Source organism: Aethalodelphis obliquidens, unplaced genomic scaffold, assembly GCF_003676395.1.
Source record: "Aethalodelphis obliquidens isolate GAN/ISIS:26980383/991018 unplaced genomic scaffold, ASM367639v1 scaffold40, whole genome shotgun sequence".
NCBI lineage: Eukaryota > Metazoa > Chordata > Mammalia > Artiodactyla > Delphinidae > Aethalodelphis > Aethalodelphis obliquidens.
Window position 1 is genome coordinate 388,739 of NW_020837984.1, and position 16,109 is coordinate 404,847.

Below are 16,109 nucleotides of genomic sequence, written 5' to 3' on the forward strand. Positions count from 1 at the left end.
GTGGACTCCATTTCTCAGGTGACAAAGGGAACCATGAGAAGATCAGATGGTGCTAGAATGGTCTAGGCCCTATGGGATGGTACGAGAATGGTCTAGGCTATGCACACTCAAAACCAAACTGAGCTTCCTTCCAGGACCAAGACCTGCATGAGAGAGAAGCTGCTAGGACAGGACTTAAAACAGGCCACATTTTATAACTACCACAAATAGTATTAATTATAGAAACTCCAAATCTGAAAATTCATCCCTTCATCTATTTCCATACCAATTATATTCAGTAATATTATCCAGTCTTACATATAAGAGGGCTTGCAATGAGATACATGGTACCATTAAGATACTTCAATAATAAAATGCAGTCATCACAGCGACCCTCCAAATTTGATCATAAATTCTCTCCCATTATCAAATGCCCAGGAAAAATTAAAGTCTGAAGATGAAAATTCCTTACACATTAAAGCCCGAAGAAATTAATGCCGGAAGTCAAATTCTCTTGCCTTTGAGATTTAAACTTCAAAGAAATTAATGTCCAGAATTCATTCTTTTCACTTCATATTTTACTCAGTCTTAATTAGAAGAGTACTTAAGGCTTAAACAGGTTTGGAATTTTTTGTAAGCAGTTGTAGCTTGTACAGAAATTGTATTAGTTTAACATTGTCTTACACTGAGTTTCCAGAGAGTCAAAAAAGTCAGTGAGACACAAAATTATTACAGCACAGGCCCAACACCCATCAAATTTAAAAAGAGCTATTCCTCAGTCTCTGGTGTAGTTATTCCAGGCAAATTTGTATTCCCAAAGCCTCAGTGTTGTCAAATACCAGGTCAGAGGGGTCAAGGATGAGAGGAAGAGAAATTCTGACTTAGCTTTACCAAGATGGTTGATCTGATATAAGTTTCTGGAATCCATGTCCTGTGAACATAAACTGAATTTGGAGATGTTAAATTTGGCACTTGGAATTTTCCATTTCTAGGGGGATAATTTGCTATCCATATTAACTCTTCTTTCAGAGAGTAATATTTGAGATTGATGTTGTTGTCTTCTTGTGAAGCTTAGGAATTTGTATAGCTTGAAGACTGTATTAGTCATGATAGGCTGGATTATGCTGCAATGACAAAGAAGCTCAAAATTTTAGTGGCTTGAGACAACAGTTTATTTTTCACTCATACTATGTGTCCATCATGAATTGGCAGGGAGTTCTGTTCACATTGTATTCACTTAAGGGACTAGGATGACACAATCGCCACAAGTTTTTCCATGATCTCCACAACAGGGACAAGGAAATGTGACAAATCGTTGTTCCCTGGCTCTTAAAATTCCTGCCCAGAAGTAGCACACATCTTTCTGACTCAGTCTTCCATTCACATATCATTGGCCAAAGCATATTGGAACATGGAAGGATAATCTTGCCTTTGAACTCCAAGTTCTTGCCCCTTCATTGCCACATTGAGAGTGAACTCTGTTTACTAATACTCCTTGTGAGCCGAAAAGTTAAGTCCTTGGCCATCAGTTGCTGTGACTGCTTCCAACTATAGAATAGTTTAAACCAATGTTTCCCAAACTTGTCTGACCAAAATAATCACCTGGGTGCTTATAATTATTTAATAACTGGGTATAGTTATTAAAAATACTGATTCCTATGTCCTATTCCTGCAGAAATGGTTCAGTAGATTTGGAATGAAGCCTAAGAATTTTAAAAAATACCCTGTTAGGCAAGGAAACCTTCTTCCTAGCATAGGTGCTTTTAATAGATTTTATTTTTGGAGTAGTTTTAAGTTCACAGAAAAATTGAGTGGAAAGTACAGAGAGTTACCATATACCCCCTAACCCCACACACGCACAACTTGCCCCACTGTCAACATCCTACACCAGAGTGATACATTCGTTATAATGCATGAACTCATGCTGACACTTCATTCCCACCCAAAGTCCGTAGTTTACCTTAGGGTTCACTTTTGAGTGTTGTACATTGTATAGGTTTATCCACCATTATAGTATCATACAGAATTGTTTCACTTCTGTAAAAATCCTCCATGCTCTGCCTATTCTTTCCTTTCTTCTCCCTAACTCCCAGCAACCATTGATCTTTTAGTTGTCTCTGTAGTTTTGCCTCTTCCAGAATGTCATAGTTGGAATCATACAATATGTACCCTTTTTAGATGTGCTTCTTTCACTTAGTTTTATGCATTTAAGATACCTATATGTCTTTTCATGGCTTAATAACATTTATTTTTAGTGCTGAATAATATTCCATTGACCGGACCATAGTTTGTTTATCCATTCACCTACTGAAGGATATCCTGCTTGCTTTCAAGTTTTGGTAATTATGAATAAAGTTGCTCTAAACATCTGTGTACAGGTTTTTGTGTGAACATAACGCTTTCAACTCCTTTGGGTAAATACTAATACCAAGTATGACTGCTGGATCATATAATAAGAGTATGCTTAGTTTTGTAAGAAACTACCAAATAGTCTTCCAAAATGGAGAGATCATCTTGCATTCCCAACAGCAATGAAAGAGGTTTCTGTTGCTCCACATCCTTGCCAGCATTTTGTGTTGTCAGTGTCCTAGATTTTGGCCTTTCTAATAGGTGTGTAGTGGATGTCATTGTTGTTTTAATTTATAGTACCCTAATGATGTATTATGTTGAACGGTTTTTCATAAGCTTTTTTGCCATCTGTATATTTTCTTTGCGAGGTGTCCTTTCAGGTCCTTTACCTATTTTTTTTTTTTTTTTTTTTTTGGCTGCATAGTGCGTCTTGTGGGATCTTATTTCCCCAACCAGGGATTGAATCCGCGCCCTCAGCAGTGAAAGTGCAGAGTCCTAACCACTGGACGCCAGGGAATTCACTCTTTTACCCTTTTTTTTTTTTTTGCGATACGCGGGCCTCTCACTGCTGTGGCCTCTCCCGTTGCGGAGCACAGGCTCCGGACGCGCAGGCTCAGTGGCCATGGCTCACGGGCCCAGCCGCTCTGTGGCATGTGGGATCTTCCTGGACTGGGGCACGAACCCGTGTCCCCTGCATCGACAGGCGGACTCTCAACCACTGCGCCACCAGGGAAGCCCACCCATTTTTAATCAGGTTGTTTACTTTCTTATTTTTGAGTTTTTAGAGTTCTTTGTATATTTTGGATACTGATCTTTTATCAGAGGTGTCTTTTGCAAGTATTTTCTCCCGGTCTGGGGCTTGCCTTCTCATTCTCTTACAATGTCTTTCATAGAGTAGAAGTTTTTAATTTTAATGAGGTACAGCTTATCAATTATTTCTTTCATGGATCATGCCTTTGATACTGTATCTAAGACGTCATCACCATATCCAAGGTCACCTAGGTTTTCCCCTAGGTTATCTTCTAGGAGTTTTATAATTTTATATTTTACATTTAAGTTTATAATCCATTTTGAGTTAATTTTTGTGAGAGGTGTAAAATCTGTGTCTAGATTCACTGTTTTAGATGTGGCTATTAAGTTGTTCCAGCACCATTTGTTGAAAAGGCTATCTTTTCTCTATTGTGTTGTCTTTGCCCTTTTGTCAAAGATCAATTGACTTTATTTATGTGGTCTATTTCTGTTTTCTCTATTCTGTTTCATTGATCTGTTTTTAAAATTCTTTCGCCATTGCCACACTGTCTTTTTTTCCTTCTAGTTTTGTTGAGATATAATTGACATATAACCTGGGACTTCCCTGGTGGTCCAGTGGTTAAGACTGCGCTTCCAATGCAGGGAGTGCAGATTCGATCCCTGGTCAGGGAACTAAGATCCCACATGCTGTGCAGGGCAGCCAAAAATTTTTTTTTAATTGACCTATAACCACACTGTCTTGATTATTCTAGCTTTATAGTAAGTCTTGAAATCAGGTAGTATCAGTCCTCTGACTTTGTTCTTCTCCTTCAATATTGAATTGGCTATTCTGGGTCTTTTGCCTCCATATGAACTCCAGAATCAGCTTGTCAATATCCACAAAATAACTTGCTGGGGTTTTCATTAGGACTGTGTTGAATATATAAATCAAGTAGGGAAGAACTGATGTCTTGACAATATTGAGTCTTCCTACCTATGATCATGGTATATCTCATTTATTTCTTTGTTTTATTTCATCAGAATTCTGTAGTTTTACTTACACAGGTATTGTACATATTTTGTTAGGTTTATATAAGTATTTTATATCTTTTGGATGTTAATGTAAATAATATTGTGTTTTTAATTTCAAATTTCACTTTTTCTTTGCTGGTAAATAGGAAAGCAATTGACTTTTATATATTAACCTTGTATCCTACAACCTTGCTATAATTGCTTATCAGTTCTAGGACCTATTTTATTGACTCTTTTGGATTTTCTACATAGATAATCATGTCATTTGTGAACCAAGAATATTTTATTTCTTCCTTCCCAATCTGTATACTTTTTATTTCCTTTTCTTGTTTTATTACATTAGCTAGGACTTCCAGTATGATGTTGAAAAGCAGTAGTAAGAAGGCACATCCTTGACTTGCTCCTAATCTTAGTGGGAAAGCTTCTAGTTTCTCACTTTTATTTTATTTTTTTAAATTATTTATTTTTATTTTATTACTTATTCTTTGGCTGCATCATGTCTTAGTTGCAGCATGTGGGATCTTTAGCTGTGGTGTGCAGGCTTTGTTGCCCTGCAGCACGTGGGATCTTAGTTCCCTGACCAGGGATTGAACCCACGTCCCTGCATTGGAAGGTGGATTTTTAACCATTGGACCACCAGGGAAGTCCCTAGTTTCTCACTTTTAAGTATGATGTTACCTGTAGGTTTTTTGTAGATGTTCTTTATCAAGTTGAGGAAGTTCACCTCTATTCATAGTTTGCTGAGAGTAGCATAGGTTTTTGTCTTATTCAGTTGAATAATCAGCAATAGTAGACTCCAAAATTGCTGTTCATGTTTCTAAAACCTGTACCCCTAGGACTCTAGACTCTAGTGAGGGTCAATACCTTTGCCAGGTGCTCTGTGAGACACTCTGTTTCTTCTGTTTTTGAATTTCATAAACTTGTCAGGTGTGTTCCCACCAGGCACAGAAATTCCTGCATGCCCATCTATACCTACCAAGTTGCCAGTAATTCTTTTGTATTTTCTACTCCTGAGTGTGGACAAGCCAAGTTCATAAAGTTTAGTCCCTTTAATTTTGTCCTTTGCCCTGAATGCCACTAACAACTGAAAGTTAGAACTTGTTTTGTTCTCTGAAGGGCATCCAGAACTTGGCTTATATCAATAGTTTAAAAAACAACAAAAGCCTAAAAGGATCTAATCCTGCCACCATCTAGCATTTGCAAGTTCGCAGTGTTTACCTGTGTGGCCTCACCTTTCAGAGGGTGCAGAGACCACTTACAGATCATGTGCCCAAGACAAGGGTCTTGAGGTTCTGAAACCGTGGAACTCAGATTGGGACTTGAACCCACATGCTGGGACTCAAACCCAGCCAAAACCCAAATTGGGACTTGAACCCACGGTCTTTTAACTGAGATCACACACCTGGTCTCAGGACTTAATGAAGCTCAGGTTCTTGATGTCTCATCACAGAAAGGATTCAGTGGAGACAAAGTGAATTTATTTAGAGAGAAACACACTCCACAGACACAGCGTGGGCCATCTCAGAAGGCAAGAGTGGCACCAGGGTATGGGGTTGTCAGTTTTTATAGGGGTGGATAATTTCATAGGCTAATGAATGGGAGGAATATTACAGCTATTTTGGGGAAGGGATGGGGATTTCCAGGAACTGGGCCACTGCCCACTTTTTGACCTTTATGGTCGGCCTTGGAACTGTCATGGTACCTGTGGGTGTGTCATTTAGCTTGCTGATGTGTTACAATGAACATATACTGAGGCTCAAGGTCTAGTGGAAGTCGACTCTTGGACCTATTTGGTTCTAATCATTTTATGTCATGTCCTCGGGCTATGTCATTCTTTTAAAGGTTGTGTCCTGCCTGAGCCTTTGCTCAGGCCTGCCTTTAAAAAAGTACCCACTGGGTTGGACTTCCCTGGCGGCGCAGTGTTGAGAATCTGCCTGCCAATGAAGGGGACATGGGTTCAAGCCCTGGTCTGGGAAGATCCCACATGCTGCAGAGCAACTAAGCCCTTGTACCACAACTACTGACCCTGCGCTCTAGAGCCTGTGAGCCACAACTACTGAGCCCGCATACCACAACTATTGAAGCCTGCATGCCTAGAGCCCATGCTCCGCAACAAGAGAAGTCCCTACTCACCACAACTAGAGAAAGTCCACGTGCAGCAAGGAAGACCCAACGCAGTCAAAAATAAATAAATTTATAAAAAATAAACTAATAAAAAAAATACCCACTTGGGGACACACGGTTTTCAAGGGCAGGAGCCCTCTGTCTCCCCCTTTGCCTGGCAAAGAAATAAAGCTATTCTTTTCTACTTCACCCCCCCAATAAAATAAAATAAATAAAAAATTTTAAATACAAAAATACCCACTCACCTATGGACCAAGCCTCCATAAACTACAGTCCCTTCCTATGGTTAGAGTACTACATGCTCTGAGACTTACAGCCTCTTTCCCAGACTACAGCTGTTAACAGCTCATACAACCGCCAAGGTCAAAACAGTCTGCCCACACACTAAAGTCCACTCATACCACTAACTTTATATAGCTCTTCTTTATTCCCAGTTTGGGTCTTGATTTTTCAGTATTCCTCAACATCTGTCTGATTGGAGGTCTCAAACTTTAGGGTTATACTCCCTTTTAAACTGCAGATTTGCCCAAGCCCTACAGGCATAGAGCTGATCTCCTGAGCACCTTGTATCCAGGGAGAGAGCAATTGGTTCAGGCCGTGTGGGCTGGCTGGCTACCTAGTGATCTAAAGGCTGGTTAGAGAATGCTGGTTTATTTTGCGCAAATTTGCCAATCAGCTAAGTCATTGCACTTTCCCTAAGATAGAGTGAGTTCAGAGGCAGAGAAGCCAAGAGTTAGATTCTTTGGGTTCTCTCTGCATGGGAAGAAACAAAAGTATAGGAGAAGCATTTTCTGCTGAAAGGGTGGCCTCTTTCTTCTCAGTGAATTAGGAGACAACCTCATGTCATAAAAATATTTCAGGCAGGGGATGATATGGGGACTTGAGGAAAGTAGGGGTGGTTTAGAATAACTATTGTGAGGAGTGGAATAAGGACTCAGGAGAGATTAATTATTTAAAAAATTCCTGAGTATCCCTGATGGTCCACCAAGATCCCAGAAGTAATCAAAGTTTGAATCAAGGAACTGAGATGAAAAAAGGTGAATAATGGAGGAGAGATAGCCAGGATGACTATGGTGACCAGGCTTTACAGAGGACAGTGAAGCCAAATGAAATACTGATACTACTGGTTAATGTTCATCACGTATTTAATATGTGCCAGGTTTATGTGGATTATCTCATTTAACCTTCACAGGAATCCTGTGAGAAATTTAGGGCATAGAGGGATTAAGTAATTCATCCCTTATCACTCAAGTAGTGAACGGCAGAGTCAGGATTTAAACGTAGGCAGTTTGACTCTAAAATCTGTAGCCTTGAATATAAATAAAAATAATAAACAAACAAATTAATTAAATCTATAGACATAACCACAACTACTAGTTGAGGGTTGATGGAACATATGTTACTCTGATTACAAATACCAGGTTCAATAGAATGGGAGAAGTAACAAGGCAAGAGGTGATGGCTGGGGATGGGCATTTCAGTTTAAAATCTTGGAGGCTGAGCAGATTCCATATCCAAGGAAGGTAGGGGGAAAGAAGTCAATAAGGCTGAGAAAATGTGAGGTCAGGCTGTGAAAAAGTCAGGGACAGAAATGTTGAAGTTGTCAAGGATGACATCATTGAAGAGAAAGAGGGAAGTTTCTAAAGCTATCGAGGAACATAAGGCATAGCCTCAAGGCTGGTAAACAAATTTGACAGGGAAGAGGGTACATAAACATTTCAAAGGAAAGTATGTAATGTATTGTTCATTCTCTCTCTCTCTCTGTCTCTCTTTCTCCCTCTCAAATTGGGGAGGAAACCCCCTTTATTTTACTTTGGAGAAAAGTGAGGAACAAACAAAGGCTAAAAGATGTGTTGCATTGCTAATAATTATGGTTAGTTGATGACAAAGTCAAATATAAGATCTCGATAAATTGTTAAATCTTTGTTGTTTGGCTTGTCTCATTTTAACATTGAGAATCAAGCTATTAAATACCTAAGTAGTCATTTATTATGAGAATATACAGAGTATAACATTTTATTCCCAGAATAGAAATATAACACTTTTATTCCCACAAGCTGCTTTTCTGTTTTTCATTAAAATTTTTGGATGTATCTGACACAAGTGCCATTTAAATGTAATTTTTATTTCCTTGGATATTCTTTTTTTTTTTGGCCAAGCTGCGTGCCATGTGGGATCTTAGTTCCCCCACCAGGGACCAAACCGGTGCCCCCTGCAGTGGGAGCGCAGAGTCTTACCCACTGGACCACCAGGGAAGTCCCTGCTTGGATATTTTTGAATAAAACATTCTTGTGCTGTTCCCTGGCAGAAATAATATTCATTGGCACTGTTGGATGACATTTCAAAAATGTCTCCTTCTTCTCCATTCTCAGATTTGTATAATCTTATCCTTCATGAATACATAGAATTTTTTGTAGTTTCCCTCTGGCATGCTCTCTCTCTCTCTCTCATAGTAATAATAATAATAATAATGGGAAGACCTCTGCTATGAAGTTCTTAATCTCTTTTAAAGTCACAAACGTTTAATGCTGTAGTTTGCTTTTCTGTGTCCCTCTTTATTTCTGCTGATTCTCCTTTTCTCATTGGAAATGGTCTGTGTCATTTAACAATGAGCTAGCTTATGAGCTTTTATACTTTTGGTACTAGATCTTTATTGGAAACATCAGATGATAATCTGACACATTGTGACATCTAGCTGTATTTTCAGCTCTTTTCTGTGTGTATCTGCTTTGATGTGTTTTTTTTTTTTTTTAATCTAGTCTCTAAATTCTGGGGCATTTTCTCTTTGAGTAAGATACTGTGTCAAATTTGTAAACACTTTCAGAGAATTTGATCTGAGTTTTAAATGCTTTCAAGGCTCTTCTGGTTTTCAGAATATCTACTCCTGAAAGTTTTTGTACTTAAAAAGTACCTAAAAGGCTTTACTGATTTAAAATACTCCTGAAATAAATAGTCCAATTCCCCTTAATAGATTAGTTTGTTGAATTTAAATTTGTTTTGCATTTGCCTTTCTGTTTTTCCTATGCCAAATTAAAGCATAACACTGTACCTCTTACTATAGTATTCAGAGAGTTTTCAGAATCTGGTTACTCCTCCTATTCTCATGTTACCCTAAAACTGGGTTGGTCTCTTGGTGGGGTTGAGCCAAAGGACATAACCAAGCCAAAGATCAGGAGAAGGAAGGATTTATTACTTGCAGCAAGTAAGGAGAACACCAGGAATCTTTCCTAAAGCAGTATCTCCCCAAACTGCAAAACTGGGGAAGTTTTAAGCTAAGGGTACATGCATATTTATGAAGGGGCTTGGGAAGTCAGACAGAGTCCAAGCTTTAGTTGATTGAAGTCTGGAGAGTCAGAAAAGATCAACATCGTTATCCCTAGGTTCCAATGGATCTGGTTGTTGAGTGCTTCAGGCTAATCTTTACCATTGAAACAGAACTGGGAGTCTTTACAACTTGGTATTTTATCTTTGCTGTTGTTAGTTCTCTTGCCTGATAACGGTCATTTGTTTCTGTATTCTTTTGTTCCCTTAGGATCATTAATTACTGAGACCTGTTCAAGGGCAAGCATTGTGGCCAGGCTTAGATCACAAATTAGCTTAGGTCAAAAATGGTTTCTGTTATGTCAAGAAAGCCATGCCCGTTTCTCTTTCTCCGGGGACCCCCTACCCTATCTGCTTACACTCATTTCCTCTGCTGCCACCCTGACCCACAGTCCGTGTGTTGCAGGAATGGGGACCCCCTCCAGGGCCCAAGAGTGGGCTCTTGTCTAACACTCGGAAATGAAAAGTCCGAGGAGACACATGTGCTGACAAAGCAAGAGACTTTATTGGCAAGGGGCACCCCGGTGGAGAGCAGCAGGGTAAGGGAACCCAGGAGAACTGCTCTGCCTCGTGGCTTGCATTCTCAGGTTTTATGGTAAATGGGTTGATTTCCGGGTTGTCTCTGGCCAATCACTCTGACTCAGGGTCTTCCCTGGTGGTGCGAGCATCACTCAGCCAAGATGGATTCCAGCGAGAAGGATTCTGGGAGGTTGATTGGACATATGGACTGGCATCTCCTCTCTCCTTTTGGCCTTTCCCGAATTCTTCCGGTTGGTGGTAGCTTGTTAGTTCCTCATTCCTTACCAAGACCTCCTGTTTAAGACAACTCATGAAAGTGGTTACTATGGTGCCTGGCCAGGGCAGGCGGTTTCAGTCATGGTTCCTCTAACATTTGCCTCCATCATCTCTGGCCTGGACTGTTTCAAGAGCCTCCCAGCTAGTAGACTGCCCTGGCACTCCATCCCTTATCATCTTTCTTAACCAGCAGCCAGAATGATCCTGTTGAAATATGTCAGGTCATGTCACACCTTGGGCCTTGAATGGCTTCCCATCTCATTCAGAGTAAAAGCCAAAGTCCTCACAGTAGCCTACAAGGCCTGAAGTGATCTGGTCCTTCTTCCCTCTCAGACCTCACCTCTCTCTTTCTCCCTCTGCTCCAGCTACATTAACTCCTTACTGTCCCTTGACTATGTCAAGTTGCTCCTACCTCAAGACTTGTGCTGTCTTTGGAAAGCTTTCCCCAAATATGTCTGCATGGCATGGGCCCTCAACTCCTTCACATCTTTGCTCGAAATGTCACTTTTAGGAGGCCTTCTCTGACCCTCTATTTTATTTCTTTTGTTAAATTTCTTTTTTTTTTTTTTTTTGGCCGCACTGCGCAGCTTGCGGGATCTTAGAACCCATGCCCCCTGCAGTGGAAGCACGGAGTCCTAATCACTGGGCCACCAGGGAATTCCCTGACCCCTTATTTTAAATCCCCCCCAAGCACTCTCTGTTCCTTTCCCCTGCAATTGTTTTGTTAATATAACATTTACCATCATCTGATATATTTTAATGGATATATTATTTATTACCTGCACTGCCACATGCTCAAATATAAGTTTCATGAGGAGTTTGAGTTTATTGATTGAACAGTGCCAGACACAGGGAAGGCTCTACAAGAAAAAAAAAAGAATGAATTAATTTAGCAGTTAACATGAGAAATGAGAATTGTTTACTAAACAAAGTAACATCTGGGACACTGGATAAGAATCTGTGATTGTGCTTACAGTGGAACCTTTAAGAAGCTTAGTGGAATCCAGGCAGGTGGGACATGCCAGGAACACAAACCTTTGGTTTGTGTGGCTGGCTTCCCTCCTCAGCTTTTGGACTCCTTTGTTGAAGATAAGGGTGGGGCTGGTGTCATGTTCATCTTTACTTAGTTTAGCTTAGGTAAATTGAGGCTACAGGTATTGCATTTTACATGATTATATCAAAGTATGTGATACTATTCAGCTAGCTTCTCCATCATCCAGTCTGTCATAAACTTTCAGTAAGAAATCTTGTGTGGCTTTTACGGAAGTGAGAATATTTATATCTCTCCCTCACCTCCTGTCATTTTTTCTTGATTCATATTCCCTTCCCTAAAGATCTAATTCATTGGAGCATCTAAAGAGCTTTTTGTTGGGTTTTATACTCCAAATGAAGCACAGTTTTATCTTAAGAAAAGAATAGAAGTTGAAAAATGAACAAATGTTTAACTCCAAGTTCTGTTTTTAGGCTGCTAGACTGTTCTCCAGTTAATCAGTGCCTGGAATCTGCAGCCATCATTTGGATGACATGATTTTGCAAGTGTAGTTGTTTCAAAGAACATGTTGTACTTAGTAGGGTGCAGGCAGGACCCTTCCCCCCAATCCTCCATTTAAACCAGCTCTGAAGATTCACCCTTCTTCATACCTTGGGTCCCATACCTTTTAGGTAATTCTTGGATAGTAAAAAGTCTAGTCCATATTAGAGATTCACATTTGGATAGCATTACTCTTAAAAGGGGTGGGGATCTTTTAAATATAGGGCAGTTTCCTCCTGCAGGATCCCACTTTGTTCAAGTCCCACTCCCCGCTCCACATCAGTATGAATGTAGTTTACTCCTGGGACTGCATCTCTCTCCTTCTGTCCTTCCCTCTCTTCCTCTGCTCTGCCATCTCTAGATGATACAGCCACAGTCTTTCACTTTTAGACTTTCCAAAGTGCAACTGCAATTCCCATGTACCCCCAAATTCTAGGAGACACAAGTCAAGTTCTCCAAATGAGTCTCTGGAAAGCTCCCTCATTTGAGGGGTAGGAACTCCCCTCTCCAGTCTCTTGTAGGGAGGGTTGGGGGAGGAATGCACAGATGCTGGGAACAGAAAAACATTCTGCTTATGCAGCCTCAGTGAATTTTTCACCACCTGCTTATTCAGCCTCAGTGAATTTTTCACCAACTCATGTAGTCTGGAGGTGGGTCATAACTTAAGGCTGATAAGACTGGTTTTTCAATGTTTTTAACATGTTCAGAAAAACATGGAAAATACTTGACATCTTGTGCAAACAATAGAGGCCTCAGCTGAACCCGAGATTCTCTCCCACCAGTCATTTTAGATCTGTTGATCAATTTGCCTGCCATCCCCAACTCTCCCTCTTCATTTCACTCACAGTCCCTGATATATTACATGAAAGACTCTCTCTCTGTCCAGGTAACAGATGACTGAACTAGAGACAGACTCCTGACCCTGGGTCCAATCCAAAGACTGGTCCAATCTGGTTCTCTCCTGAGAATATATACTGAGATTTAAGAGCCTGCAGTAAGATGGTGTTGCATGCTTGAACTTAAAGTTATTTAGAGTCAGGACTGAGAGTCCTAATGGGCAAACTGCTGAGTAAGCAGGAGAAGGAAGCAGAAGGAGACAGGAAAGCATATAGCCAGAGACATGGAGAGAGCAGTGTCTATTCCCTTTCCATTTCCTGGAGACATTCTACCATACTGTCTGCATTTGTTTCTATGAATTTCTCCTATGTTCTTTTTTTATAGTCTCCCTTTTTACGTCAGCTGGTTGAGTGAGAAATGACTGCTCCTTGCAAACAAATTGAACAGACTAGAATAATAAACTTGTAAAAAATTATTTTTTTCTTTATGGCATGCTTTCTCTCCCTATTTCAATATTATGCCTCAATGGATATCTTGAATTTAAAACCATATCATGATCCCCCACTACTCAAAGTACTGTCTGAGGACCAGCCGTCTAGGCATCACTAGGAGTGTGTTAGAAATGCAGGATCTCAGCCTTCCCAGACCTACTGAATCAGAGGATCCCAGGTGATTTCATATTCATTTGATAGCTTGAGAAGCCCAACTGTAATTTACTCTACACATTTAGTCAAACCAGTCTTCCTAAAATACTGCTTTCATCATGTCCCTAGAATTTTAAATGGTTCCCCATTGCTCTCAGAAAAGTCAGGTGCCCCGGCCTGACACTTAAGGCCACAGTAAAATGGACCTAATCTATCTCTCCAATCTTTCTTATATGGATGTCCCACTCCAGCTAAATCAGTCTATTCAATTATCCTCCAAATGTGCCAAGTGTATTCAAGGTCTTTGCTCATGGCATTTGCCTGTCTGGAATTTTCATTCCCATCTCCCTACACATCCCTCCTTCAAAGACCAGTTCAGTTTCTACATCTCAGCTCAGCTCACACTGTTGTTTCATCCTCTGAATATCTAAATCTACAGTGGCTATTCTAGGGTTGTGGGTTTTTTTGTTTTTGCTTTTTTAATTTATAGCCTCTCCTCATCAGTGCTTATCACAGTGCAGTGCATATAGCAGCGTTTTGATTCGTTGGTTACATCTTTATTATTTAAAATGGTTTTTAATTGGGAAGAGACTTGTTACTTTATACAGCTCTAATTTTTCTAATTTCTTTGACCAAGCAGGGGTTAAGTCCAAACAGAAAGAAACTGAAAGCAGTATGCCCATGTGCTTCAGTATTTGTAGGTGAATTTTCATCACACTCTGAGAGTGCACTTATTTCCGTGACATTTTATTCCCCATCATTATACAAAGACGTGTTCTATTGATATATAAGCAAATGTTCTATAAGTGAAGGTTCTAATGGATCTCTTTTTTAAATATATTCAAGATATTATTGCAACTGATATTATACATACACATAGTTTAGGAGTCAATTGCTCCGTAATTCTTGTGAAAAATAGTAGCCCTCTCCATCCTCATCCTGCAATACCAGTCCTTGAGCTTTAGCTGAGTGAGGACTACATAAGTAGATGCCTCATGTGCTACTACGTTAAGTCTACATATGGGTTAGGCAGTTGGTCGTGAGCCGGAGGAGTAGCAGATATGAGTGGTTATAGGATTCCATTTGCAAGCCATTTTCACTCTCCCCTCCTTTAGATCTAAACTAGTGGAACATGGAAAAGCTGAGGAGACTTGAGATGGACCTGTACTCGGATCCAACAACCGAGAGTATGGTTCTCAAACCTTTGTGTGCATCAATACCACTTGGAAAGTTGTTACTGGGCCCTAACCCCAGTGATTCTGATTCAGGAGGTCTTGAGGTAAGGTCCCTAAATTTGCCTTTCTTTCTTCCTTCCTTCCTTCCTTCCTTCCTTCCTTCCTTCCTTCCTTCCTTCCTAAGTTTTTCATTTGTTCATTTCTTGCATTTGGAGTACTCCTCAATGGCATCCTTAGCCTGAGACTCTTTGCCATAGTCCTTAACCAACATACAACTTCAACCAACCACTTTATTAGGTTTTCCCTCTCAGTGAGTTTTACAGAGGCCTACTCATTCCTCTAGTTTCTTGTTGTCATCTACCTCAATTAAGTTGGTTTGGTGTTAAGCACAAAGGGCCTCCACCAACTTGACACACATAGGCTCATCACAGTTGGATGCAAGCACACAGAGATGGACTTGGCACTTGTCTAAGGCTTTGGCAGCTTTGTGAGTTCCATGTGCTAGGCCATCGTGGATGTAGATGGTCTTCAACACCTCTTGTAAAGCAGTATTAATGTCCATTACACCTCCAGCAGCAATGCCTTCCTTGACCATGGTGGTGGGTTATGGGTGCTGCCAATCTTGAATGCACCCAAGCCTCCACAGTGGTGTCAGGGAAACAAGCAAGCATTTTCCTTTCTAACAGAATCCTAGATGATTCCTAGCTGATGCTACTGCATCAGGAATCACTAGGACTGCATTTGAGACTGCATTTGAGAATGCAGGACTGCAAATGCAAGACTGCATTTGAGAATCACTAGTGTAGTGGGGAGAAAAATACCAAAGAGGAAAAAGAGCCAAATTAGTATGATTTGTTAGTCCAGGTCCCTCTTGATATCTATTTTTTGAAGGTGTGAAAATTGTAACGTTAATTCAAATAACAGCATTTAATTTAACAAAGAGAAAAGGCATAGTTTGTTTAAATAGAGCTAGTTATGGTTTTTGCTCTTTATATCAAACATTTGCAAACATCATTCTCTATCTGAAAAAAGATTTTAGTTTTATTTATTAAAATTTGTGTATGTGAAGGAAATATGTTTTGATTTCATATGACAGTGAAATTAGTAAACAATGATATAAGTAGTCTGCAGATTGCTTTCATCTTGTGTTATTTATTTATTTATTTTTGGCTGTGTTGGGTCTTCATTACTGTGCGAGGGCTTTCTCTAGTTGCGGCAAGTGGGGGCCACTCTTCATCGCGGTGCGCGGGCCTTTCACTATTATGGCCTCTCTTGTTGCGGAGCACAGGCTCCAGACGCGCAGGCTCAGTAATTGTGGCTCACGGGCCTAGCCGCTCCACGGCATGTGGGATCTTCCCAAACCAGGGCTTGAACCCGTGTCCCCTGCATTGGCAGGCAGATTCTCAACCACTGTGCCACCAGGGAAGCCTCTTGTGTTCTCCCGGATGTTTTGGATAAACTGATTTTTTACCCACTAATTATTGGTCATGTTATCATTCTGCCATTGAATTTTTTGTGCTTGCTGTGTTTTATCTTTACTGGTTTTTTTTTTCCTTTTTACAAAGATTATATTGATACTAAGTGAGTTGCCCT

General features: G+C 40.2%; 1 pseudogene; it reads right to left on the reverse strand.

The window, feature by feature from the left end:
- Positions 1 to 14,712: 14,712 nt before the first annotated feature.
- On the reverse strand, positions 14,713 to 15,178 carry LOC113633488 (40S ribosomal protein S12 pseudogene; annotated as a pseudogene).
- Between the last annotated feature and the right edge of the window lie 931 nt (positions 15,179 to 16,109).